Source organism: Hyla sarda, chromosome 4 (genome assembly GCF_029499605.1).
Source record: "Hyla sarda isolate aHylSar1 chromosome 4, aHylSar1.hap1, whole genome shotgun sequence".
Taxonomy (NCBI): domain Eukaryota; kingdom Metazoa; phylum Chordata; class Amphibia; order Anura; family Hylidae; genus Hyla; species Hyla sarda.
Genome location: NC_079192.1, coordinates 214,626,081 through 214,653,163, shown reverse-complemented (window position 1 = coordinate 214,653,163; position 27,083 = coordinate 214,626,081). Strand labels below are relative to the sequence as shown.

At 44.8% G+C, this 27,083-nt stretch overlaps 1 protein-coding gene across 17 annotated transcripts in view; it reads left to right on the top strand.

Moving 5' to 3' along the window:
• Positions 1-27,083, top strand: part of PHTF2 (putative homeodomain transcription factor 2) — a 131,591-nt gene that overhangs the window by 2,412 nt on the left and 102,096 nt on the right. For 3 of the 17 annotated variants that reach the window (XM_056573449.1, XM_056573456.1, XM_056573450.1), the window contains exon 1: positions 17,781-17,988. The exons of 7 other annotated variants lie outside the window; for them this stretch is intronic. The gene's annotated coding sequence lies outside the window, so the exon portion shown is untranslated. 7 more of the 17 variants (XM_056573458.1, XM_056573445.1, XM_056573452.1 and 4 more) reach the window with 7 other exon arrangements.

Here is a 27,083-nt window from a genome sequence, read left to right as displayed (position 1 = left end):
TGTGTTACGATCATTAGTGTCCCCCCTCATCTCCTCTAGTGTGTTATGATCATTAGTGTCCCCCTCATCTCCGCTAGTGTGTTACGATCATTAGTGTCCCCCTCATCTCCGCTAGTGTGTTACGATCATTAGTGTCCCCCTCATCTCCGCTAGTGTGTTACGATCATTAGTGTCCCCCTCATCTCCGCTAGTGTGTTACGATCATTAGTGTCCCCCTCATCTCCGCTAGTGTGTTACGATCATTAGTGTCCCCCTCATCTCCGCTAGTGTGTTATGATCATTAGTGTCCCCCTCATCTCCGCTAGTGTGTTACGATCATTAGTGTCCCCCTCATCTCCGCTAGTGTGTTACGATCATTAGTGTCCCCCTCATCTCCGCTAGTGTGTTACGATCATTAGTGTCCCCCTCATCTCCGCTAGTGTGTTACGATCCTTAGTGTCCCCCTCATCTCCGCTAGTGTGTTACGATCCTTAGTGTCCCCCTCATCTCCGCTAGTGTGTTACGATCCTTAGTGTCCCCCTCATCTCCGCTAGTGTGTTACGATCATTAGTGTCCCCCTCATCTTTGAGAAAAAAAAATGTTTTACTTACCTAAACTTCTGTTCCCACATTGATGCCCCGGGCAGCCTCCGGAAGCACCTACAATGTTAGGGTGGGTTCACACCACGTTCTTTTTTTAATTATTATTTTTATTTTTTTTATAATGGGGACCCGGACCCTTTCTCATTCATTTGAATGAGAAGACCAGAGTCAAACAGTGACTCCGGTCGGCTCATTTTTGCCCCATATCCGATTTTCGGACCGGACTGAAAACTGTGGTATGCTGCGGTTTTCAGTCTGGTCAGAAAACCGGATATGGGGCAAAAATGAGCCGACCGGAGTCACTGTTTGGGAACGCTCGGTTTTCACTCCCCCAGCCGGATCTGGTCCCTGTACTAAGAAAACGTGGTTTGAACCCCCCCCCCCCTTACGTGAGCAGCAGATATTACATGACTGCCGCAGCCTTTGTGGACACACTGTACACCCCTGAATACAAAGTGTGATGGCCGCAACAGTCACCTGACGTCTGCTGCTCATGTTAGGCTGGGCTCACACCATGCTTTGCAATACAGTTCCCATATCAGGTTTTTGTTAAAAAAAAAAAAAAAAAAATTGATTCCTCAAAACCTGACTAAACTGTATCAAAACGTGTGTACAAATTTTAATCTGTATACGTTGATAACCCGTATACGGTTTGAAAAATGATGTCCGGTTGCATCCATTTTTTAAGGAGAAAAAAAGTGTACGTTTTTAACTTTTCACTCCATTATGAATAAAGTTTCACTTCTTTGATTAATATTCCAAGAAAAAAACTGTGCAAAAGTAAAAAAAAGTATGGTGAAAACCGGATGGAAGCGTATGCGGTTCTGTACAGTTCCCATTGACCCATACGTTTCAATACAGTTTTTCACCTGTACCAAAGACTGTGGTAGGGAACGGTTTTGGGTACGGGAAAAAAACTGCCCAAACCGTACAGGATGCAAAACGGACACAACCGGATGCATCTTTTGGCATACGGTTTTCAATGGAAAGTCAATACATATGGTTTTCAATACGGTTCCGTATGGTTTTCAAATTGAAAACGTATACATGAACTGTATTGCAAAAACGTGGTGTTAACCCAGTCTTAGGCTGGGTTCACACTCCGTTTTCTCCCATACGGGAGCGCATACGGCAGGGGGGAGCTAAAATCTCGCGCTCCCGTATGTCACCGTATGCGCTCCTGTATGTCATTCATTTCAATGAGCCGGCCGGAGTGAAACGTTCGGTCCGGTCGGCTCATTTTTGCGCCGTATGCGCTTTTACAACCGGACCTAAAACCGTGGTTGACCACAGTTTTAGGTCCGGTTGTAAAAGCGCATACGGCGCAAAAATGAGCCGACCGAACGTTTCACTCCGGCCGGCTCATTGAAATGAATGACATACGGGAGCGCATACGGTGACATACGGGAGCGCGAGCTTTTAGCTCCCCCCTGCCGTATGCGCTCCCGTATGGGAGAAAACTGAGTGTGAACCCAGCCTTAGGCTGCATTCACACCTCGTTTTCACTGTACGGGTGCCGGATCCGGCTGGGGAAGGGAAAACCGGTGCTCCCGTACCCCAGCCGGACCAGCGCTGAAATCCATTTACTTTAATGAACCGACCAGAGTCAAACAGTGGGTCTGGTCGGCTCATTTTTTACTTGTAGCCGGTTTCCTGACCGGACCTCTAACCGTAGTATACTACGGTTTTAGGTCCGGTAAAAAATGAGCCGTCCGGAGTCACCGTTTGACTCCGGTCGGTTCATTAAAGTAAATGGATTTCAGTGCCGGTCTGACTGAGGTATGGGAGCGCCCGGTTTTCCCCTCCCCCAGTTGGATCCAGCACCCGTAGGTGTGAATGCAGCCTTGCACTGTAGCGCCAACTGGAGACAGAATGGGGGATCCATGTGGGAACAAAGGTGAAGGGAAGTTAAACTGTTTAAAAATCAACAACCCATAATGGAAAGGGCCAACAAAAATGTAGGCGCTACAGTGAAATTCTTAGCACCATGGTGTCTGGCCCTGATGTACACATTACATATACAGCATGCTAGGAGAACCTTAGCACAGCAAGCGGGAGAGACCATTATACAGGTTCTGGCTGTAATACAGTGACCCCTTGACCTACGATGGCCCCGACATACAATCATTTCAGCATGCGATGACCTCTCGGAGGCCATTGTATGTTGAAGGCAGCATCAACATACGATGCTTTTGTATGTCGGGGTCATCGCATAAATGGCTATCCGGCAGCGCAGACTGCTTCAGTTGCCACCGGATAGCCGTTTACGGTGCCCTGTGAGCTCTGGTGATGGTCACTCGCCTGTCCTGTCCTCGGGGCTCCGGCGCGTCCTCTTCGAGATTCTCTGCATTGTCGGGGCTCTCCAGCGTCGTCATCACGTCGCTGCGCACGCCGTCCCGTCATCCAATAGGAGCGGCGTGCGTAGCGACGTGATGGCGGCGATAGAGAGCGAGGATGCCGGGGAAGCAGAGGCCTTGCCGGAGCGTCGGGGACGCGGCGACAGCGATGGAGGGCGACACCCAGGGCAGCGGTGACGGTCCGGAGCAGTGGGGACACGTGAGTATAACCTCCAATACCAGTGGTCTACAACCTGCAGACCTCCAGATGTTGCAAAACTCCAACTCCCAGCATGCCCGGACAGCCGTTGGCTGTCCGGGCATGCTGGGTGTTGTAGTTTTGCAACATCTGGAGGTCTGCAAGTTGTAGACCACTGTCCCACTTTACATTCCACGGATCCCTCAACAAACGATGGTCCATTTGGAACGGATTACCATCGTATGTTGAGGGACCGCTGTATTATCTCCAGCTGCTTATAGAGGTGACTCTGAACCCCATTCATAAGTGGTGCTATAACCGTGGTCCCCCTAAAATGCTGCAGCCTCTGGCTTTCTGGACACTCTGTTGTAGTTTTGCAACAGCTGGAGGCACCCTGATTGGGAAACACCAGAATAAATGATAAAATCATGTTGGTTGTTCATAATTCTTTTGGACCTGTTCACATCTGCATCTGATGTTCTGTTTGGACTCGTCTCAGATTAGGTCAAAAATACAGAACAGGATTGTCTGCAGTGTAATACAAGAAAGTGATAGGAAGCCAATTAAGGGGGGTCCATCAGGGGCCATTGGTGTCCGTCATGATGGATCCAACACTGGTGTTCTCTTTGCTCTGCTTTTATGGCAGAACGTGGTGAACAAGGACTGTGATGTGAAGCCTTCCACGTTGCGTCTCTTCTTTTGGCAGCCATCTGTTGTTCTTAGTAGTCATTGATAAGCACAGAGGTCAGGCAGGGTACAGGGCAGGCATATTTTTGGTTTATGTGAACCTGACAACTGTTTAGGATCGCTTGTGTCTTTGTTGGGTTGTGTTCACACCTGTGTTGCTATAAAAGCAGGACAATGAAATGATGGTTGTGGTGCTGGATTCATTACATGATGGACAACAATTTATCGGATCCCTTTCTAGTCAGTTGGGTTTGTTGGGTCCCTTTTCTTGTCCCTCATTTTACAGATCAGAATAGCACTGCACATTGATTTGGTTCAGTGTTCTTGATAGATCCTGAAAAGGAGACTTCCAACTGGTGATGGTCTTGGCTGTATGACCCCTACTGATCAGCTAGTCAGACCCTATTCAGTGGATGGCTGATAAGCCTTTAATTTTAAGTACTGAATGGCCATCCTTAGTATATGCCATAAATGTTCTGCCCACAGTACCGTGCCAGTATGAGGGCAACAACCCCACTTATGGTATTTATAGACGCAAGTCATTTATATAGACGATTGGCTGTAGCTAATAATTATTTGAATAATCAACCGTAGTTGTCCATAATTTCGTCGATTAATCGGGAAAAACACCAAAATGACAATGAAAAAAATGAAAAAAGTTTAACTGACTTTAAAATGATGTACAATGGCCATATAAAATATTTTCTAGGATGGGATGTGACCAAAAAGGCGAAATTTTGTCCTTTTGTTGTTAATTTATTTATTTTCTTTCTTTCTTTTTATTTATTTTTCTAAACATTTACGCCGGCTGCTGTACAGGATCATTAAGATTTTACTTTTTGCTCAGACAGTTAGGGTGGGTTCACACCACGTTTTTGCAATACAGTTCCCGTATCAGGTTTTTGATAAAAAAAAAAAAAAATGAAAAAAGAAAAACGGATTCCTCAAAACATGACTAAACTGTATCAAAACGTGTCTACAAAGTTTTATCTGTATATGGTTGATAACCGTATACAGTTTGAAAAATGATGTCCGGTTGCATCCGTTTTTTAAGAAAAAAACTATACGTTTTTAACTTTTCACTCCATTATGAATAAAGTTTCACTTGTTTAGTTGAAATTCTGAGAAAAAAACTTTGCAAAATCAAAAACCGTATGGTGAAAACTGGATGGAACCGTACACACATAAAGTTCTGTACGGTTTCCATTGACTCCCATGTTAAAAAAAAAAAAAAAAAAAATTAAAAAAAGTATACGGTTTTTCACCCGGACCAAAAAACGTGGTAGGCCACAGTTTTCTGTCCAGGTAAAAAAAAAAAAAAAAAAAAAAAAGTTAAAAACCGTGTGGTTTGAAAAACCTGAGATAACCGTATACAATATGGTGCATACGGTTTTGAATGGAAAGTCTATGGCCACGGTTTGCTGTATGGTTGCTTACGTTTAACCCCTTGGGGACGGAGCCCATTATAACCCTAAGGACGGGAGCATTTTTTGCAAATCTGACCACTGTCACTTTAAGCATTACCGTATATACTCGAGTATAAGCCGAGACCCCTAATTTCAACCCAAAATCCCAGGAAAAGTTATTGACTCGAGTATAAGCCTAGGGTGGGAAATACATCATCCCCCCCCCTGTCATCATCCAGACCCGTCATTAACATCCTCATCATCATCACCGCCTGTCATCATCCAGACCCTCATCATCACCTGTCATCATCCCCTTGTCATCATCCCACACATCCCCCCCCCCCTCATCATCCCCTTGTCGTCATCCCCACCCCCCTTCATCATCCCCTTGTAATCATCCCACCCCCCCCCCCTTCATCATCCTCTTGTCATCATCCCACACCCCCCCTTCATCATCCTCTTGTCATCATCCGCCCTCAGTGGTCTTCAACCTGCGGACCTCCAGAGGTTTCAAAACTACAACTCCCAGCAAGCCCGGGCAGCCATCGGCTGTCTGGGCTTGCTGGGAGTTGTAGTTTTGAAACCTCTGGAGGTCCGCAGGTTGAAGACCACTGCGGCCTTCGACATCATCCAGCCCCCTCTCAGCCCCTTTAGTTCTGTACAGTACTCACCTCCGCTCGGCGCTGGTCCGGTGCTGCAGGACTGTCCGAAGAGGAGGTGGTCCGGTGGGATAGTGGTTCCGGGCTGATATCTTCACTGGGGGCGCCTCTTCTCTGCGCTTCCGGCCCGGAATAGAGGCGTTGCCTTGACAATGACGCAGAATTACGTTGGCAATGAACGTACCTCTGCGTCGTTGTCAAGGCAACGTGACTATTCTGGGTCCGGGCCCGAAGCACTTAGAAGAGGCCTCCCCGGTGAAGATAGCAGCCCGGAACCACTATCCCACCGGACCACCTCCTCTCCGGACAGTCCTGCAGCACCGGACCAGCGCCGAGCGGAGGTGAGTACTGTACAGAACTAAAGGGGGGTGAGAGGGGGCTGGATGATGTCGAAGGCCGCAGTGGTCTTCAACCTGCGGACCTCCGGAGGTTTCAAAACTACAACTCCCAGCAAGCCCGGACAGCCGATGGCTGCCCGGGCTTGCTGGGAGTTGTAGTTTTGAAACCTCTGGAGGTCCGCAGGTTGAAGACCACTGCGGGTGGAGAGTTCACTCGAGTATAAGCCGAGGGGGGTGTTGTCAGCACGAAAAATCGTGCTGAAAAACTCTGCTTATACTCGAGTATATACGGTAATAACTCTGGGATGCTTTTACTTATAAATTTGATTCCGAGATTGTTTTTTTTCGTGACATATTCTACTTTATGGTAGTGGTAAATTTTTGTCGATACTTGCATCATTTCTTGGTGAAAAATTCCAAAATTTGATGAAAAATTTGAAAATTTAGCATTTTTCTAACTTTGAAGCTCTCTGCTTGTAAGGAAAATAGACATTCCAAATAAATTATATATTGATTCACAAATACAATATGTCTACTTTTATATTTGCATCATAAAGTTGACATGTTTTTACTTTTGGAAGACATCAGAGGCCTTCAAAGTTCAGCAGCAATTTTCCAATTTTTCACAAAATTTTTAAAATCGAAATTTTTCAGGGACCAGTTTAGGTTTGAAGTGGATTTGAAGGGCCTTCCTATTAGAAATACCCCACAAATGACCCAATTATAATAACTGCACCCCTCAAAGTATCCAAAATGACATTCAGTAAGTTTGTTAACCCTTTAGGTGTTTTACAGGAATAGCAGCAAATTGAAGTAGAAAATTCAAAATCTTCATTTTTTACACTCGCATGTTCTTGTAGACCCAGTTTTTGAATTTTTACAAGTGGTAAAAGGAGAAAAAGCCTCCAAAAATTTGTAACCCAATTTCTTTCGCGTAAGGAAATACCTCATGTGTATGTCAAGTGTTCGGCGGGCGCAGTAGAGGGCTCAGAAGGGAAGGAGCAACAATGGGATTTTGGAGAGTGAATTTTGCTGAAATGGTTTTTGGGGGGCATGTCACATTTAGGAAGCCCCTATGGTGCCAGATCAGCAGAAAACCCCACATGGCATACCATTTTGGAAACGACACCCCTCAAGGCACGTAACAAGGGGTTCAGTGAGCCTTAACACCTCGCAGGCGTTTGACGACTTTTCGGTAAAATCGGATGTGTAAATGAGAAAAAAAATGTTTTCACTAAAGTGCAGTTTCTTCCCCAAATTTACCATTTTTACAAAGGGTTATGGGAGAGAATGCCCCCCAAAATTTGTAACCCCTTCTCTTCTGAGTATGGAAATATCCCATGTTAGGACTTAAAATGCTCTGCGGGCGAAATACAAAGCTCAGAAGAGGAGGAGTGCCATTGAGCTTTTGGAAAGAGAATTCGTTTGGAATGGTAGTCAGGGGCCATGTGCGTTTAGAAAGCCCCCTGTGGTGCCAGAACAGTGGACCCCCCCCCCCACATGTGACCCCATTTTGGAAACTACACCCCTCACAGAATTTAATAAGGGGTGCAGTGAGTATGTACACCCCATTGGCGTTTAACAGATCTTTGGAACAGTGGACTGTTCAAATGAAAAATAAAATTTTTCATTTTCACGGACCACTGTTCCAAAAATCTGTCAGACACATGTGGGGCGTAAATGCTCACTGTACCCTTTATTACATTACACGAGGGGTATAGTTTCCAAAATGGGGTCACATGTGGGGGGGGGGGGGGGTCCATTGTTCTGGCACTATGGGGGCTTTGTAAACTCATGTGGCCTTCAATTCCGGACACATTTTCTCTTCAAAATCCCGATGGCGCTCCTTCTCTTCTGAGCATTTTAGTGTGCCGGCCGAGCACTTTACATCCACATTTGGAGTATGTTCTGACTCAGAGGAAATGGGGTTAAAAATTTTGGGGCTTTTTTCTTATTTTCCCTTGTGAAAATGAAAAATTTAGGGTAACACCAGCATTTTAGTGAAAACATTTTTTTTTTTCATTTTCCCATTCAACTTTAATGAAAATTCATCAAACACCTGTGGGGTGTTCAGGCTCACTATACCCCTTGTTACGTTCCGTGGGGGTGTAGTTTCCAAAATGGGGTCACATGTGGGTATTTATTTTTTTGCGTTTGTCAGAGCTGTAAAATCAGCCACCCCTGTGCAAATCACCAATTTAGGCCTCAAATGTGCATGGTGCGCTCTCACTCCTGAGCCTTTTTGTGCGTCCGCAGAGCATTTTACGCCCCACATATGGGGTATTTCCGTACTCAGGAGAAATTGCGTTACTAATTTTGGGGGGGCTTTTTTTCCTTTTACTGCTTGTGAAAATAAAAAGTATGGGGCAACACCAGCATGTTAGTGTAAACATTTTTTTTTTTTTTTTTTTTTTACACTAAAAGGCTGGTGTAACCCCCAACTTTTCCTTTTCATAAGGGGTAAAAGGAGAAAAAACCCCCCCAAAATTTGTAGTGCAATTTCTCCTGATTACGGAAATACCCCATATGTGGCCCTAAACTGTTTCCTTGAAATACGACAGGGCTCCGAAGTGAGAGAGCGCCATGCGCATTTGAGGACTAAATTAGGAATTGCATAGGGGTGGACATAGGGGTATTCTACGCCAGTGATTCCCAAACAGGGTGCCTCCAACTGTTGCTTAACTCCTAGAATGCCTGGACAGTCAGTGGCTGTACGGAAATGCTGGGAGTTGTTGTTTTGCAACAGCTGGAGGCTCCGTTTTGGAAATCCTGCCGTACAATACGTCTTTCATTTTTATTGGGGGGGGACAGTGTAAGGGGGGTGTATATGTAGTGTTTTACTCTTTATTATGTGGTAGTGTAGTGTAGTGTTTTTAGGGTACATTCGCACTGGCGTGTTACGGTGAGTTTCCCGCTAGGAGTTTGCGCTGCAGCGAAAAATTTGCAGACCAAACTTGAAGCAGGAAACTTACTGTAAACCTGCCTGTGTGAATGTACCCTGTACGTTCACATGGGGGGACAAACCTCCAGTTGTTTCAAAACCACAACTCACAGCATGCACTTACAGTGCATGCTGGGAGTTGTTCTTTTGCAACAGCTGGAGGCACACTGGTTGGAAAACCTTCAGTTAGGTTTTGATACCTAACAGTATTTTCCAACCAGTGTGCCTCCAGCTGTTGCAAAACTACAACTCCCAGCATGTGCAAATCGCCGAAGGGCATGCTGGGAGATGTAGTTATGCAACAGCTGGAGGTTACGCAACTACAACTCCCAGTATGGTGAGACAGCTGTTTGCTGTTTCAGCATGCTGGGATTTGCAGTTTTGCAACATCTGGAGGGCTACAGTTTATAGACCACTGCCCAGTGATTTCCAAACTGTGACCCTTCAGATGTTGCAAAACTACAAATCCCAGCATGTCCAGACAGCAAAGAGCTGTTTGAGCATGCTAGGAGTTGTAGTTTTGCAAGATCTGGAGGGATACAGTTTAGAGACCACTATATAGTGGTCTCAAACTGCAGCCCTCCAGCTGTTGCAAAACTACATATTCCAGCATGCCCAAACAGCAAACAGCTGTCTGGGCATGCTGGGAGTTGTAGTTTTGCAACATCTGGAGGGCTACAGTCTCAGACTGTAGCCCTCCAGATGTTGCTAGGCAACTTACCGGCTTCCGTAGGATCCAGGGAGCCGTCCTCTTCTGCCGCACGCCGCCAGCGCCGATCTCCGTCGCCGCCCGCCGATCCCCGTCGCCCGCAGCCTCCGGAGGGGTAAGTGGACCTTCGGCGTTCGGTCCCTGTCGTTTTCCCCATCCTGCCCCGCCTATTGTGGGTGGGCAGGACGGGGAAAACGAAAGTAAACCCCTCCGCCCCCGATCTGCTATTGGTGGTCGCGTCTAGAACACCAATAGCAGAGATAGGAGGGGTGGCACCCGTGCCACCTCACTCCTATCGCTTTAGGGGGATCGTAGTTGTCTTAGACAACCGCGATCCCCCTTCTATTCTGGGTCACCATAGACCCATAATGACCCAGAATCGGCGCAAATCTCAAGTGTGAATTCACTTGCAATTTGTGCCGATCGCCGACTTGGGGGGTGGGGGGGTCTAATGACCCCCCTGGGCATTTGCACGGGGTGCCTGCTGATAGATATCAGCAGTGACCCAGGTCCGGTCCCCGCCCGGCGCGCGGCGGGGACCGAAATTCCCACAGGCGTATGGATACGCCCTTAAGTACCAGGACGCAAGGGCGTATGCATACAGGTTAAAGAAAATAAAATAAAAAAAAAAGTATCCAAAAACTGTATAGAAAAATCGTGGTGTGAACCCACCCTTACCCATGCGACAATATCAAATATGTACATTTTTTATTTGTTTTTTTGCCTTTTTTTGTTTACAGTAGGAAAAGGTGGGGGGCTTATTTACATTTTAATAAAACTAGTCTGTACACTCCTACTGAACTAATCAGGGTATGTGCAGACTGTAGAGCGTTGTATCCTAGTGTATGTAGTACTGACATACACACACTGCTATACACATGGGGGGGATGTGCAGACTGTAGAGCGTTGTATCCTAGTGTATGTAGTACTGACATACACACTGCTATACACATGGGGGTATGTACAGACTGTGGAGCGTTGTATCCTAGTGTATGTAGTGCTGACATACACACTGCTATACACATGGGGGTATGTGCAGACTGTAGAGCGTTGTATCCTAGTGTATGTAGTACTGACATACACACTGCTATACACATGGGGGTATGTGCAGACTGTAGAGCATTGTATCCTAGTGTATGTAGTACTGACATACACACTGCTATACACATGGGGGTATGTACAGACTGTAGAGCGTTGTATCCTAGTGTATGTAGTACTGACATACACACTGCTATACACATGGGGGTATGTGCAGACTGTAGAGCGTTGTATCCTAGTGTATGTAGTACTGACATACACACTGCTATACACATGGGGGTATGTACAGACTGTAGAGCGTTGTATCCTAGTGTATGTAGTACTGACATACACACTGCTATACACATGGGGGGATGTGCAGACTGTAGAGCGTTGTATCCTAGTGTATGTAGTACTGACATACACACTGCTATACACATGGGGGGATGTGCAGACTGTAGAGCATTGTATCCTAGTGTATGTAGTACTGACATACACACTGCTATACACATGGGGGTATGTGCAGACTGTAGAGCGTTGTATCCTAGTGTATGTAGTGCTGACATACACACTGCTATACACATGGGGGGATGTGCAGACTGTAGAGCGTTGTATCCTAGTGTATGTAGTACTGACATACACACTGCTATACACATGGGGGGATGTGCAGACTGTAGAGCATTGTATCCTAGTGTATGTAGTACTGACATACACACTGCTATACACATGGGGGTATGTGCAGACTGTAGAGCGTTGTATCCTAGTGTATGTAGTGCTGACATACACACTGCTATACACATGGGGGGATGTGCAGACTGTAGAGCGTTGTATCCTAGTGTATGTAGTACTGACACACACACTGCTATACACATGGGGGTATGTGCAGACTGTAGAGCGTTGTATCCTAGTGTATGTAATACTGACATACACACCGCTATACACAGGGGGGTATGTGCAGACTGTAGAGCTTTGTATCCTAGTGTATGTAGTACTGACATACACACTGCTATACACATGGGGGTATGTGCAGACTGTAGAGCGTTGTATCCTAGTGTATGTAGTACTGACATACACACTGCTATACACATGGGGATATGTGCAGACTGTAGAGCGTTGTATCCTAGTGTATGTAGTACTGACACACACACTGCTATACACATGGGGGGATGTGCAGACTGTAGAGCGTTGTATCCTAGTGTATGTAGTACTGACATACACACTGCTATACACATGGGGGGATGTGCAGACCTGTAGAGCGTTGTATCCTAGTGTATGTAGTACTGACATACACACCGCTATACACATGGGGGGATGTGCAGACTGTAGAGCGTTGTATCCTAGGTTATGTAGTACTGACATACACACTGCTATACACATGGGGGTATGTACAGACTGTAGAGCATTGTATCCTAGTGTATGTAGTACTGACACACACACTGCTATACACATGGGGGGTATGTGCAGACTGTAGAGCGTTGTATCCTAGTGTATGTAGTACTGACATACACACTGCTATACACATGGGGGTATGTGCAGACTGTAGAGCGTTGTATCCTAGGTTATGTAGTACTGACATACACACTGCTATACACATGGGGGGATGTGCAGACTGTAGAGCGTTGTATCCTAGTGTATGTAGTACTGACATACACACTGCTATACACATGGGGGTATGTGCAGACTGTAGAGCGTTGTATCCTAGTGTATGTAATACTGACATACACACTGCTATACACATGGGGGTATGTGCAGACTGTAGAGCGTTGTATCCTAGGTTATGTAGTACTGACATACACACTGCTATACACATGGGGGTATGTGCAGACTGTAGAGCGTTGTATCCTAGTGTATGTAATACTGACATACACACTGCTATACACATGGGGGGATGTACAGACTGTGGAGCGTTGTATCCTAGGTTATGTAGTACTGACATACACACTGCTATACACATGGGGGTATGTGCAGACTGTAGAGCGTTGTATCCTAGGTTATGTAGTACTGACATACACACTGCTATACACATGGGGGGATGTGCAGACTGTAGAGCGTTGTATCCTAGGTTATGTAGTACTGACATACACACTGCTATACACATGGGGGGATGTGCAGACTGTAGAGCGTTGTATCCTAGTGTATGTAGTACTGACATACACACTGCTATACACATGGGGGGATGTGCAGACTGTAGAGCGTTGTATCCTAGGTTATGTAGTACTGACATACACACTGCTATACACATGGGGGTATGTGCAGACTGTAGAGCGTTGTATCCTAGGTTATGTAGTACTGACATACACACTGCTATACACATGGGGGTATGTGCAGACTGTAGAGCGTTGTATCCTAGGTTATGTAGTACTGACATACACACTGCTATACACATGGGGGGATGTGCAGACTGTAGAGCGTTGTATCCTAGTGTATGTAGTACTGACATACACACTGCTATACACATGGGGGGTATGTACAGACTGTAGAGCATTGTATCCTAGTGTATGTAGTACTGACATACACACTGCTATACACATGGGGGTATGTGCAGACTGTAGAGCGTTGTATCCTAGTGTATGTAGTACTGACATACACATGGGGGGATGTGCAGACTGTAGAGCGTTGTATCCTAGTGTATGTAGTACTGACATACACACTGCTATACACATGGGTGTATGTGCAGACTGTAGAGCGTTGTATCCTAGTGTATGTAGTACTGACATACACACTGCTATACACATGGGGGTATGTGCAGACTGTAGAGCGTTGTATCCTAGTGTATGTAGTACTGACATACACACTGCTATACACATGGGGGTATGTGCAGACTGTAGAGCGTTGTATCCTAGGTTATGTAGTACTGACATACACACTGCTATACACATGGGGGGATGTGCAGACTGTAGAGCGTTGTATCCTAGGTTATGTAGTACTGACATACACACTGCTATACACATGGGGGGATGTGCAGACTGTAGAGCGTTGTATCCTAGTGTATGTAGTACTGACATACACACTGCTATACACATGGGGGGATGTGCAGACTGTAGAGCGTTGTATCCTAGGTTATGTAGTACTGACATACACACTGCTATACACATGGGGGTATGTGCAGACTGTAGAGCGTTGTATCCTAGTGTATGTAGTACTGACATACACATGGGGGGATGTGCAGACTGTAGAGCGTTGTATCCTAGTGTATGTAGTACTGACATACACACTGCTATACACATGGGTGTATGTGCAGACTGTAGAGCGTTGTATCCTAGTGTATGTAGTACTGACATACACACTGCTATACACATGGGGGTATGTGCAGACTGTAGAGCGTTGTATCCTAGTGTATGTAGTACTGACATACACACTGCTATACACATGGGGGTATGTGCAGACTGTAGAGCGTTGTATCCTAGGTTATGTAGTACTGACATACACACTGCTATACACATGGGGGGGATGTGCCTAGCATTGCATCCTTATGTCTGTAATACATACACTAGGGTGCAATGCTCTGCAGATTCCCCAATGTGAAAAGCAATGCGGCAGTAACAGTGTGAGCCCCGAGGGTGCATTATACAGCAGGCAAGTGGCCTACCGGTGGCAGGTGAGGCGGCAATAGTACGGGTGAGTTCTTCCAGGACTGAGGCTCCGTAAAAGGGAGGCACAACTTAGTGCGTCCACAGGTGGGGGGGGATGGAGAGTAGAGCCCCAGCGCGGGATTGTGATTCGACAGTGTTGAAGGTGGCAGAGATGCCTGTGATAAAAATGTCAGCAAAATATGCTTATTAAATTATTGCGTTTAAAAATCTTTAATTGTCATTTAAATGCTATGGATACCTCTTGGGCCAGGAATTGACAGTTTTTTTTAATGAATCTAGGAGCCAGCAAAGAAAGTTATGAGCCAGGGTGTTGTGCTAAACAGGACGTCACACATCATGACGTCACTCTTCATCACATGATCAGTCATTTGTGTTCCCTCGTCTTGTTGTGTGTCTCAGTCATTAGTGTCCAGTGTTATATGAGCAGTGAATGTCACGTGACTAATGCAGCCAGGAGTACAGAGCACTGAGTTGGCTACAGCGGTCACCTAACATGCTCATGTAATACCGGAGCGCCTACTGCTGGTAGAATGGGGAATCACTGTGGGAACATTGGAGGGAAGTAAAGCAGTTTTTGTTTTTAAAAAGGATTGGAGTTGTTGACAAAAACTTTGGCCCCACCAAATTCTCCAAAAGTCTCCATGTGACCTGACACCTGGGATTTGTCAAGCCCTGTCTATGGGAAAATCTTTTTTTAATACACTGCTCCAAAAAATTACAGAAACACTTAAACAACACAATGTAACTCCAAGTCAATCCCACTTCTGTGAAATCACACTGTCCACTCAGGAAGCAACACTGATTGACAATCAATTTCACATGCTGTTGTGCAAATGGAACAGACAACAGGTGGAAATTATAGGCAATTAGCAAGATACCCCAATAAAGGAGTGGTTCTGGAGGTGGTGACCACAGACTACTTCTCAGTTCCTATGCTTCTTGGTTGATGTTTTGGTCACTTTTTAATGCTGGCGGTGCTTGCACTCTAGTGGTAGCATGAGACTGAGTCTGCAGGCCATTGGCAGGACATTTTGCATTTGCCAGAGAACACAAAGATTGGCACATCTGGGACATCATGTCCCGCTCCATCCACCAACACCACATTGCACCACAGACTGTCCAGGAGTTGGCGGATGCTTTAGTCCAGGTCTGGGAGGACATCCCTCAGGAGACCATCCGCCACATCATCAGGAGCCCAGGCGTTGTAGGGAGGTCATACGGGCACAAGGAGGCCACACACACTACTGAGCCTCATTTGGACTTGTTTTAAAAGGGGTACTCCACTAGAATTTTTTTTTTCTTTTATCAACTGGTGCCAGAAAGTTAAACAGATTTGTAAATTACTTCTATTAAAATATCTTAGTCCTTCCAGTACTTATCAGCTGCTGTTTATGATCCACAGGAAGTTCTTTTCTTTTTGAATTTCCTTTCTGCCTCCCCACAGTACTCTCTGCTGACATCTCTGTCCATTCCAGGATCTGTCCAGAGTAGAAGCAAATCCCCATAGAAAACCTCTCCTGCTCTGGACAGTTCCTGACATGGACAGAGATGTCAGCAGAGAGCACTGTGGTCAGATATAAAGGACATTCAAAAAGAAAAGGACTTCCTGTGGATCATAACAGCAGTTGATAAGTACTGGAAGGATTAAGATTTTTTAATAGAAGTAATTTACAAATCTGTTTAACTTTCTGGCACCAGTTGATTTAACAAAAAAATGTTTTTCAGTGGAGTATCAGCATGTAGTGGGGTTTTCTACTCTGATTTTGAGTGTGACTCCATATCCAGACCTCCATGGGTTGATAAATTTGATTTCCATTGATAATTTATGTTTGACTTTGTTGTCAGCACATTCAACTATGTAAAGACGAAAGTATTTCATACGATTAGTTCATTCAGATCTAGGATGTGTTACCTTAGTGTTCCCTTTATTTTTTTGAGCAGCGTATCAAGAATGTATTTTGTAATTTAAAACCATTTTTCTAAAGCCCCCTTCACATACCGTATTTTTCGCCATATAAGACGCACCCAATTTTAAAGGAGGAAAATCTAGAAAAAAAAGATTCTGAACAAGATACAATGTAAAGTATAGGACAGTGATCTTCAACCTGCGGACCTCCAGACGTTGCAAAACTACACCTCCCAGCATGCCCAGACAGCCAACGGCTGTCCGGGCATGCCAGGAGTTGTAGTTTTGCAACATCTGGAGGTCCGCAGATTGAAGACCACTGGTATAGGAGGTAATATTCACGTGTCCTCGCCGCTCAGGACCCGTCACCGCTGCCCTGGATGTCGCCCTCCATCACTGTCACTGCATCCCCGGGGTGTCCCCACCGCTCCGGAATGTCTCTGCTGCCTGGTATCCTCGCTCTCCGTCGCCGCAATCACGTCGCTACGCACGCCGCTCCTATTGGATGACGGGACGGCGTGCACGACGACGTGATGACGACGGAGAGCGCCGGCCATGCAGGGAATCCCGGCACGGAGCAGACAGCGAGGAGGCAGGTAAGGTCCCTCCCGGTGTCCTGTAAGCTGTTCGGGACGCCGCGATTTCACCGCGACAGTCCCGAACAGCCCAACTGAGCAGCCTGGTTAGTGTCACCTTCCCTTCAGATGCAGCGATCAGCTTTGATCGCCGCGTCTGAAGGGTTAATACAGGGCATCACCGCGATCGAACCAACTCCCCCCCCCCCCAGGAAAACTGATGGGCTACTCTCACACTATACATTGTGAGGCTCCGTCACAAACGTTTCTTTTTGTTCAGTTTTTTTCCCTTTGAACGCCATTAACGTCTGTTATTGTAACGGAGCATAACAGGGCACAGAAGATCCCATTCACTTTAATGGGATTCCTCTAACGTCCACTATGAACTAAATGTTCCGAATGCTGGGGCAGTGCAGTACCCCTTTTAATAGAACTGCTTTTATTTATTTGAATAGGACAATTCACATTCATTTGGGTATCAAGTTAGACACAGCATGGTGGAACACACTGCATGGGCACAGGGGGGGCATATCTTGCTAGGGCTATGTGGGTACTTTGACCATGATAAGGGCCTCACAGCCAAAGCTTGCCATTCTGTATTACAGCAGATCTAAGTGAATAGCATCATCCCCTTCACTTCTGTTAGCTGTGATGTAGCACAATTCAGGCAGTGAAACATATGTCACAGTGAAAGCCGCCACATAGTTAGCGTGAAGTTAGCTCAGAAGTGTGGGCAGTTCTCTCAGAATAGAAAGCACCTTCAGGAAATCCTTCTTTGTAGACTCCACACGCTGCTCTCTTGCTTCATTTTTCAGGTGAGTCAGTGTTGTTTTATAGCTGTGCTGCCATCCCCATAGCTGGTCCATGTCAGAAGGATTTGGCTATCATTCATCGATTCTCTATCATCCTGCAGCCCTTATCTGTTCTTGGATCTAGAGGAGAAATATAGAACAAGCCAAGGTTACTGAAAAGACCCAGCACAGGGTAGGTCAATAGGCTCAGTGCTGAAAGCAAATGACGTCCTTGTGAGGAAAAGAACGTGTAAGTTGTCCTCATTTCTGTGTTATACAGCTGCACACACACCGGAGACTCCTAGAAACTCTACATTCTACCCCCACCCTTGTGATTGCAAAATAATTCTGCTATAGGGATATACAGGGCGATGGCCAGGTATGTCAGACGTGACTGCACACCGTCGTGTATAGAGGAGTGCTCATACCTGGAATACTAAGGTGCATTTCTGTAGACCAGTGGTCTTCAACCTGCAGACCTCCAGATGTTGCAAAACTACAACTCCCAGCATGCCCGGACAGCCAACGGCTGTCCGGGCATGCTGGGAGTTGTAGTTTTGCAACATCTGGAGATCCGCAGGTTGAAGATCACTGCTGTAGACTTTAGCACTATTCTTTATATACTGTGGGATGGTCTGCTTTTTGCAATGGTCATTGATTTATCAACTATGACTTTTGTGCGCAAGCTCAAACCAGCCTGGACCGCACTTACAAACCAGCCTGGACCGCACTTACAAACCAGCCTGGACCGCACTTACAAACCAGCCTGGACCGCACTTGCAAACCAGCCTGGACCGCACTTACAAACCAGCCTGGACCGCACTTACAAACCAGCCTGGACCGCACTTGCAAACCAGCCTGGACCGCACTTACAAACCAGCCTGGACCGCACTTACAAACCAGCCTGGACCGCACTTACAAACCAGCCTGGACCGCACTTACAAACCAGCCTGGACCGCACTTACAAACCAGCCTGGACCGCACTTACAAACCAGCCTGGACCGCACTTACAAACCAGCCTGGACCGCACTTACAAACCAGCCTGGACCGCACTTACAAACCAGCCTGGACCGCACTTACAAACCAGCCTGGACCGCACTTACAAACCAGCCTGGACCGCACTTACAAACCAGCCTGGACCGCACTTACAAACCAGCCTGGACCGCACTTACAAACCAGCCTGGACCGCACTTACAAACCAGCCTGGACCGCACTTACAAACCAGCCTGGACCGCACTTACAAACCAGCCTGGACCGCACTTACAAACCAGCCTGGACCGCACTTACAAACCAGCCTGGACCGCACTTACAAACCAGCCTGGACCGCACTTACAAACCAGCCTGGACCGCACTTACAAACCAGCCTGGACCGCACTTACAAACCAGCCTGGACCGCACTTACAAACCAGCCTGGACCGCACTTACAAACCAGCCTGGACCGCACTTACAAACCAGCCTGGACCGCACTTACAAACCAGCCTGGACCGCACTTACAAACCAGCCTGGACCGCACTTACAAACCAGCCTGGACCGCACTTACAAACCAGCCTGGACCGCACTTACAAACCAGCCTGGACCGCACTTACAAACCAGCCTGGACCGCACTTACAAACCAGCCTGGACCGCACTTACAAACCAGCCTGGACCGCACTTACAAACCAGCCTGGACCGCACTTACAAACCAGCCTGGACCGCACTTACAAACCAGCCTGGACCGCACTTACAAACCAGCCTGGACCGCACTTACAAACCAGCCTGGACCGCACTTACAAACCAGCCTGGACCGCACTTACAAACCAGCCTGGACCGCACTTACAAACCAGCCTGGACCGCACTTACAAACCAGCCTGGACCGCACTTACAAACCAGCCTGGACCGCACTTACAAACCAGCCTGGACCGCACTTACAAACCAGCCTGGACCGCACTTACAAACCAGCCTGGACCGCACTTACAAACCAGCCTGGACCGCACTTACAAACTTGGATTTTTTACATCTATTTATTTTTGTAGTTTAAAAATAGGTCAGAAATAAATGCTTGATTTAAGTGTACATTCACACCACAATTGTTTAATGCGGCAACCAGATCTGGCGGGGGGATTTAAAAATGGCCGCTGCCGTATCCCTGCCGTACCACATTCATTTGAATGAGCTTGACAGAGTCAGATTAATTTCGCCCCACAATTTTTTTTTTATTTCAAATTAAAGTAAAGAAGTAAAGTATAATTGGTGGTGCTAAAAACAAGCCCTTATATGGGTGTGTGGAAAATTGAAAGAGTTATGACTATTAGAAGGTTTAGGTGGGGGGGAGGAAAATGCAGAAATAAAAAATCCCCGCGTCCTTAAAGGGGAACTCCAGTGGAAAAAATGTTTTCAAATCAACTGGTGCAAGAAAGTTAAACAGATTTGAAAATCACTATTTAAAAATCATAACCCTTCCAGGACTTATCAGCTGCTGTATACTACAGAGACATTTGTGAAGTTGTTTTCTGTCTGACCACACGGCTCTCTGCTGACACCTCTGTCAGTGTCAGGAACTGTCCAGGTTAGAAGCAAACCTCTACTACTCTGGACAGTTCCTGACACAGACAGAGGTGTCAGCAGAGAGCACTGTGGTCAGACAGAAAAGAAATTCACAAATTTCTCTGTTTTTATACAGCAGCTAATAAGTATTGGAAGGATTATGATTTTTTTTTAATAGAAGTTATTTACCAATCTGTTTAACTTTCAGGCACCAGTTGATTTGGAAACATTTGTTTTCTACTTGTTTCCACTGGAGTTGCCCTTTAAGGAAGCCTAAAGCTGTTTTAGTTTTTTAGTATTGGTTGCATGTGTTGTTGCATTTGCCGTAGCCTGCTGCTATTTTATCAGAGAGGAAGCCTAGGATATCATGGCGAGTTCACACTCCAGTATTAGCTGGACCTGTGTGGGATGTCTTCTATGTTTAGGCCCCGTTCACACTACGGAATTCCAGCGGAATTTCCGGGCGTAATTCCGCGGTGCGAACTTTAACATAAGTGTGAACGGGTTTCCGCGAGATCCGTTCACACTGCAGAATTTCAGCCTGCGGACATTTCCGCCGCTGAAAGTGTTCCGCGCAAAGAAAGAACATGTTCATTCTTTGCGCGGATTCCGCGAGCACTGCATAGCCGTCATGGTGACGGCTCAGTGCCCCGCGGCCCTAGCGCCGAAGCACTATCGGTGGCGGCCACCAGGCGGAAGCTCCGCTCGCTGAATTCATCCGCGAGAATTCCTACGTGTGAACGCACCCTTATACTCTCAGCAGGAGAATAGTGCTGGTGTATTCTATGCACTCGCTGAATAAAATGCTTGGATCCCTTTATATGTGCAGCAGTGGCATCAGGAACAGGACTTGGCAAGATCACATAGCGTATGTTTTATTTTTTATTTTTTCCTCTTCTCCTTCTTATTGACAGTATTGACGCTAAAGTAAAATATTGAATATACATTTAGAGATCTAGTCTATAAAAAGACCTGCACTAGCATTATAAGGCCCCTTTCACACTATAGAATTATCCGTTTTAAAGATCCGTTATATGTTCCGTTAACAAAACCCTTAAAAACATCTTGTTTTTGCAATACGGTTGCCGTATCCGGTTTCATTGAAAAAAACCATATTGAACCGTATTGCAAACCATATATATATATATATGTATATGTGTATATATATATATATATATAATATATATATATATAATATATATGACATTTCATTGTGAACCGTATGCCAACCGTAGCATCAGGTTGTGTACGTTTTGCATCATTTACGGGCTACTAGGGTTTTGTGTCCTGGTCAAAAACCAGATCCAACCTGTATACGGTTATTTTAAAATGGAGTTCTATGGTAACCGTATTGAACCGTATGTGCGTACGGTTTCATCCGGTTTGCACAATACTGCTTTTCATTTTTTTTAATTTTTATTTTTTGGGAAATTCAATAAAAAAAAGGAGAACTTTATTTAAAATGATGACAAACCTAAAACTGTATCCATTTTTTTTTCAAGGAAAACGTATTAAAACGTATGCAAACGGACATCCGTTTTCAAACCGTATTCGGTTTAAAAATGTGAGGAGTCATATACGGTTGCATACGTTACGGTCCGGTTTGGAGACATATGTTGTTTTTTTACAGAAACGGGATATGGGACCTGTGTTGCAAAAAAACCGAGACGTGAATGCAGCCGTAAACGCATGCACTTTTTCTCCCGTTACTTTCTCCCGTCACAAAATACTGTCGGTTATTAATAACGGGCTATGACGAGTTAAAACGGATAATGTAAAAATTCCATAGACTATGATGGGATTTGGTAACAGCCGTTTTTAAGGGTTTTGTTAACGGATCATTATAACGGATAATTCTACAGTGTGAACGGGGCCTTACTGTATACCAGCCACATAATTCTACCAGTACTACTGCAGTGTAAAAGGTCTTGTCTTTTATATGCTGCCATTCTGTAAAGGAGCTGGGCTTCATATCAAGTGATCGGATAAACCTACTGCACGATAATACAGAAAGAGACAGTAATAATGTGTATTGGACCCAGTTCCTAATAGTGGCATACTGTTACCCTGTACTCCTCTTTATTCACATTGGGGTGTATTGTTTGTGTCTGTTATCTAAGGGAAATATCCCTGCCTGTGTATGGGGGTTGTGCCTCCAGCTGTTGCAAAACTACAACTCCCAGCATGCCTGGACAGCCTACGGCTGTCCAGGCATGCTGGGAGTTGTAGTTTTGCAACAGCTGGAGGCACCCTGGTTGGGGAAACTGTGCTCTATTCACATACAAGCTCAAATAACCCTCACTAAGATTTGTTTCTGTAAGATTTGTGACTTGTTAGACCTTATTCATTTTGCCACTTCATGCAGATTTTGAACCAAAATAATATGTGACCTTGGCTTCAGACTATATGCGGTAGAGTTCAAGCTGTTCCATACTTAGTGTTGCCGTAGGCAGATCACATGTCATTGTACATTGTTCTGCACAGTGCTGTACTATAGAATTATTTCCCCCTAGTAACAGTATGTTAGTGTTCATAAGGCCTTAGAAGGACTGAATTCTGCGACTGATGTATTTATACAATTCTCTGCACTGCGACTGGTAGAAATGACTGGACAATATGAGGGGCTATTTTTTTTCCCTGTAAGTGACACATATAATGCTTCTCCTTACTTTCTAATGTATGACAGTATTTATAGTATTACATTGTTATACTGTAAGGCTGGGTTCACATATGACTAATGAATTTAAAGGGGTTATCCAGGAAAAAACTTTTACATCTACTGGCTCCAGAAAGTTTAACAGATTTGTAAATTACTTCTATTAAAATATCTTAACTTCAGAAGCTCATAAGTACTGAAAGGATTAAGATTTTTTAATAGAAGTAATTTTCAAATCTGTTTAACTTTCTGGAATTAAAAAAAATAAATTAAATTATATTATAATAATATAAATCAACTGATTCCAGAAAGTTAAACAGATTTGTAAATTAAAGAAGAAAAAACTATGTAGGTGTGTGCAGCTCACAACTATTACGCACCGAGGTCAAACTGGGCAAGCAACTATACCTTAATTGCTAGAAAGGGAAAAACCATATAGCATATAGCAGCTGATAAGTACAGGAAGGATTAAGATTTTTTAATAGAAGTAATTTACAAATCTAAAAAATACAATGTAGCCGGGACCTTCTAGGTGAGTGAATAAAAATGGATATACGTGGATCGTGCTTCAATAATAATTATCATTTATTATAATAATAATATATACAGTTCTCTGTGCGGTGCTTCCAATTGTGAGCCTGGTCCAGTAGAATCTGAGCGCGGTGGCAGTCGCTGTCTGAGACGCCGGCACCACGAGGTGAACTTCCAGCCCTCCAGTACATGGTCCTGTCTACCAACTAGCAAAGCGGTGAGGAATACCAACTCCAGCGCACGCCAGCGCCAGCAGTCCCCGGACACCACTGCGATCTTCGGCGCCTGCCAGCGCCTCAGCCAACAGCGACTGACACTGCGCTCAGATTCTACTGGACCAGGCTCACAATTGGAAGCACCGCACAGAGAACTGTGCACACCACAGACACTCAGCCATTGCGGGAGCAATACCCATCGCCTGAGTTACCATATACAGACCGGTAACAATTTCTAATATTTCAGACTGTTTGCTACTGTATCTAAAAGGGACATATCTACCCTAAATACCCAGAAGAGCAACTCTTTAATATATTTGTATGGTACAGATCTTACTCTGCTATTTTATTATTCTATGCCAGGTCTATAGTTTTAATTACTATTGCCTAAATATATTGTTAGGTTGCCTTTTAATATGTATGTTCTTCTCACAAGGGCCCTGTGAGAAGTGTCGAAATCTTATCTATATTTTATAATAAATGATAATTATTATTGAAGCACGATCCACGTATATCCATTTTAATTCACTCACCTAGAAGGTCCGGGCTACATTGTATTTTTTAGATTTGTAAATTACTTCTATTAAAAAATCTTAATCCTTCCTGTACTTATCAGCTGCTATATGCTCCACAGGAAGTAGTTTTCTTTTTGAATTTCAGTGTCATCCAAAAAGAGAAATGAAGAAGATTGCACTCACCAATCCTTTGAGAAAGCGTGCTCTTTATTTCTGTGAACGGGGGTTACATCTCTTCTGGCAGGTAGTGGAGCAGCACGTGTTTCGCGTTACAAACGCATCGTCTGGCTCCAGACACGTGTTGCTCCACTACCTGCCAGAAGAGATGTAACCCCCGTTCACAGAAATAAAGAGCACACTTTCTCATAGGATTGGTGAGTGCGATCTTATTAATTTCTCTTTTTGGATGACACAGACATTATCTAGACTTTTAAGATCAGCACCTCCTACCTATATATTGTGCAAAGTCCAGCTGTGGGACCTCAATCTTTTCCTACCATCATACACAATAATAGTGGGACGGATAAAGTGAGTAGTGCCAGTTATTACCTTTCAAAAAGTATTTTTGTATTTCTTTTCTGTCTGACCAAAGTGTTCTCTGCTGACACCTCTGTCCATATCAGGAACGGTCCAGAGAAGGATAGGTTTGCTATTGGGATTTGCGTCTACTCTGGACACTAAAATGGACAGAGGTGTCAGCAGAGAGCACTGTAGTCTGACAGAAAGGAAATTCAAAAAGAAAATAACTTCCTGTGGAGAATATAGCAGCTAAGTACTGGGAGGGTTAAGATTTTTAAATAGAAGTAAATTATAATTCTGTTTTAAGTTTTTGGCACCAGTTGATTTAAAAAAATAAATAAATAATAATTCCAGTGGAAAACTTTTTTATTTTTTTATTTTTTATGAACTGGTGCCAGAAAGTTAAACAGATTTGTAAATTACTTCTATTAAAAAAATCTTAATCCTTTTTAGTACTTTTTAGCAGCTGTTTGCTACAGAGGAAATTCATACTTTTTGAATTTATTTTTTGCGTTGTCCACAGTGTTCTCTGCTGACACCTCTGTCCGTGTCAGGAACTGTCCAGAGCAGCATAGGTTTGCAATGGGGATTTTCTCCTGCTCTGGACAGTTCCTAATACGAGCATCAGGTGTCAGCAGAGAGCACTGTGGACAAGGCAAAAAATAAAAAATAAAGATTTTCCTCTGTAGCAAACAGCTGCTAAAAAGTACTAAAAGGATTAAGATTTTTTAATAGAAGCAATTTACAAATCTGTTTTAACTTTCTGGCACCAGTTCATAAAAAAAAAAAAAAAAAAAAAAAAAAAAAAAAAAAAATTTCCACCGGAGTACCCCTTTAAGCCATCCTGAATGTGAATGCCCAATGCAACAAGCTAAATCTGTTACCTCATAGCCTAAAATGGCGCTCTGCATTGTTCCTGTGGATGATCTGTCATAGTTGGCTTCTGGTGCGGTTGCATCATATAGAAAAACTCTGAATGCAGTGTGGTGCGCCATCACCGGATGGCAGCTATGCCGGATTGCCAGATATACGTGAACGTGGCTTTAGTGAGTAACAGATTTATTTACGTTTTTGTTGATGCAGTTATTGAATCTAATAAAAAAAAGACAAAATCCCACAGCAGTGTTTCCCCACCAGGGTGCCTCCAGCTGTTGCAAAACTACAACTCCCAGCCTTCCCGTACAACCTTTGGCTTGCCGGGCATGCTGGGAGTTGTAGTTTTGCAACAGCTGGAGACACCCTGGTGGGGAAACACTGCTGTGGGATTTAGTCCTTTTTATTTGTAAAGGACATCAATGTTGTAGGGTCAGAGAACAAGCCAAAACAGTGCAGTGTATACAGTTAGAATATATAGCGTCTTCCCCCGTTCTCTTCCTGGTTAAGGTTAGAGGTTACATGGCATTGAAATGACTCTGCATCTATAGCTGATGGTATCCATGTAGTCTGACTGGGATAAACAGTGTGACAGTGATCTGTGACCGAAAGCTGCCAAGTCCTTGTGACCTTACAGTGGATGGGACTCTGTAATGTAATAGCCTCCTGCTGAAGAAACTGCACCTACAGCATTTTTAGAACTATCTAAGTCGCTGCTCAAGAGGCGGTTTTCTGGTAAGTTCTAGTGTTTTGCTTCAATACTTAGCAGCTTTCATAGCGGATCTAGTGGAAATGACTCCCAACCAGGCTGTAAGGACTTGTTTTAGGAATGGGAATACACAGGATAGCCTCATTTTACACTATAAAACCATGGCTGTAATGTCTATCTAGAGCAGTGGTCTCCAACCTGCGGACCTCCAGATGTTGCAAAACTACAACTCCCAGCATGCCCGGACAGCCAACGGCTGTCCGGGCATGCTGGGAGTTGTAGTTTTGCAACATCTGGAGGTCCGCAGGTTGAAGACCACTGATCTAGAGTATAGTAATGGCAAAAGGAGAACAAGCCTGTAGATGTGTAGAGGAATGAAAGTCTCATAGATCAGATCCTCTGATGAAATATGTGAACGGAAGTTATTTGTGCTGAATACCTCTCACCTACACAATTCACACTGCACTGCTATCTAAGCCCCACGGTAAATTGGACTTCACCCAACTTTTCCCTTCCCCCTGGCAATTTTACTTTATGCTATAACCATCCTTCTGGTTTCACTCCTCAACACTACAGCCATCCTTGTACCCCACCTGATGGCTGGAAGCTTTCCTACCCCTCTGGTCCACCTCTCTATTGTACAGCACCTAGAGATGTAACATTTCCGTTCCATTTCTGAAGCTGTGGAAAGTGTGGTTTTTTTTTTTTTTTTTTTTTTTTTTTTCCAGAATTTTTTGTTCTGAAAAATGTAAAAAAAAATAAAAAAAAAATGGAGTCATTTAACCCCTTAAAGACCAAGCCCAT